Genomic DNA, 2500 nt, shown 5'->3' with positions numbered 1-2500 from the left:
GTGTGTGTGTGTGTGTGTGTGTGGGCATTACCAGGAAGAGGGAGACAGTGTCATCTTAGACACTGTTCCTGCTCTGCTATCATCCACCCAGTAAATGCGTTAAACCTCGGCTCATTTCTAACAAACCTTCCTTTTATTTTGGGCAGAAACTCTTCCAGGGTAATTAAAACACATTTTAAAAGTGCCTTGCTGAAAATAGATATTAAAAGGAGAAAATCTATACTTACTGGAGAAATTAGTCATTGGTAATAAATCTGATCACCTAATTTCTTTGACTACTTTCAAAAACTCGCAGATTTGCTGCTCCTTTCAAAACCTCACTCTTTCATTCTTAGGTTTTCTTTGGTTAGTTTCTGATCTTTTTTCTATTTCCTTTTTTGTCTCACTCCCTTTTTCTTAAATATCCACGATTGCCCCTGTTTCCAACCCTCAACTCCATTTCCTCTAAAAACATCCCTTATTGCCCCTGCTTCTTACCCCCAACCCCCCAATAGAGGGCAGTAGTATCACATCTGCACTTCCAGCACCTGCAGTTGAGACAAAGCAGGGACACGTCACCAATGGTAGGTGCCCCCCCACCCCCCACCCCACAGCCCCTGCCCGCCTCCAGGGTGGTTGTTGTGGTGTCCATTGTGACTGGTGTGACTGGTGGTAATGGTGTCATCTGTGGCTGACTGAGGCTAACATTAGCCAGAGAATGGTATTAACCTGAGAATGGTATTAACCTGATGCTTGCATTAGCCTGAGGCTAGCATTACCCTGAAACTGGCATTAAATGAGACTGGCATTACCCTGAAGCTAGCAGTAACTTGAGATTGGCATTAACTAAGACTGGCATTAACCCAAGATTTATCAGTAACCTGAGACTGGTATTAATCTGACACTAGCATTAACTGAGACTGGCATTAACCTGGAACAACATTTACCTGAGACTGGCATGAAACTGAGACTGGCATTAAATTAAACAGGCATTAACATCAGACTGGAATTGACCTGAGACTCTCCTTAACTGAGACGGCCATTACCCTGAGACTAGCATTATCCTGAGACTGGCATTAACCTGAGACAGGCATTAACTGAGACTGGCATTAACCTGAGACTGGCATTACCCTGAGACTGGCATTAACCTGAGACTGGCATTAACTGAGACTGGCATTACCCTGAGACGAGCATTAACCTGAGACTGGCATGAACGTGAGACTGGCATTAACCTTGGTCTAACCATAGACCAGTAGTAGTCTGATGCGTGGCATTAATTGAGACATGATGCTAGCATTAACATCAGACTGGCTTTAAGTTGAGATTGGCACAAACATGAGACTGGCATTAAGTAAGACTGGCATTAACCCGGGACTGGAGTTAATGCCCAGAGCTCTAGCTCAACAAGACCAGCTGTGCACCCCCCTCCTACCACTGCTGATTCAGCTGTAGCACCAAGCCTGTCCCCTTGCCTGACAGTGCCACCCATTGGTGTCCCTGCCATCCCTCCACATGACCAGAGTCCTCTCTGCTTGGACTGAATTATTTCGGATTGGACATTTATGAACTGAAATTAATCTGTTTATATGTTCATTCACGACAAACCGGTGTCAACCAACGGCAGATGGGTTCCTCCACTGAGTCGGGTTCTGCAGTTCTGAAGGTTCTGCAGGTTCCTGTTAGCCACGAGGATTTTCCTTGCCACTGTTGCCCTAGGTGTACTCTTGGGGGCCAGTTCTCTGCAAAGCTGCTTTGTTAAATAAAAATGGATTGATTGATTGATTAACCTGAGGCTAGCATTAACATGAGACAGACATTAAAATGAGACTAGCATTAACCTGAGAATGGCATTAAGCTGACACTGGCATTGATCTGAGACTAGCATTAACCTGTTGCTAGCATTAACCTGTTGCTGGCATTAAGGTAAGACTATTATTAAGCTGACACTTGTGAACCCAGTGAAGGAGCACTGTCACGCTTGTTAGCATCGCCTGCCTCGTCCTCCGCTGTCTGTCTCTCTCTCTCGCTCACGCAGTTCTTCCTCCAGGTTCAAAACTGTGAAGTTGTATTTCTTCATCAAAATCGAAAAGGTCATCCTAGAACTCGGAGAAGTCAGATCTGTGTGACAGTGCGCCAGTTTAACCCGAGACTAACATTAACCTGATGCTAGCATTAACCTCAGACGACATTAACCTCAGACTGGCATAGCATTAAATGAGACTGGCATTAACCTGAGAATGACATTGACCTGATGCCATCATTAACCTGGGACAAACAGTAACCTGAGACTGGCATTACCCTGAGACTGGCATTAACTGAGACTGGCATTACCCTGAGACTGGCATTAACTGAGACTGGCATTAACTGAGACTGGCATTAACTGAGACTGGCATTAACTGAGACTGGCATTAACTGAGACTGTCATTACCCTGAGACTGGCATTAACTGTGATTTGCGTTAACCTGAGACACCAGCTTTCCAGTGGCTTTGGCTCAGAGCCACGCAACACTGATCAGGAAGT

At 45.2% G+C, this 2500-nt stretch overlaps 1 protein-coding gene across 3 annotated transcripts in view; it reads left to right on the top strand.

Moving 5' to 3' along the window:
• Nucleotides 1–2500, top strand: part of LOC133139455 (plasma membrane calcium-transporting ATPase 3) — a 73547-nt gene that overhangs the window by 23896 nt on the left and 47151 nt on the right. The gene's annotated exons all lie outside the window — the stretch shown is intronic.

The sequence above is a fragment of the Conger conger genome, chromosome 10, assembly GCF_963514075.1.
Source record: "Conger conger chromosome 10, fConCon1.1, whole genome shotgun sequence".
Taxonomy (NCBI): domain Eukaryota; kingdom Metazoa; phylum Chordata; class Actinopteri; order Anguilliformes; family Congridae; genus Conger; species Conger conger.
This window is presented reverse-complemented; position numbering and strand designations above follow the sequence as displayed.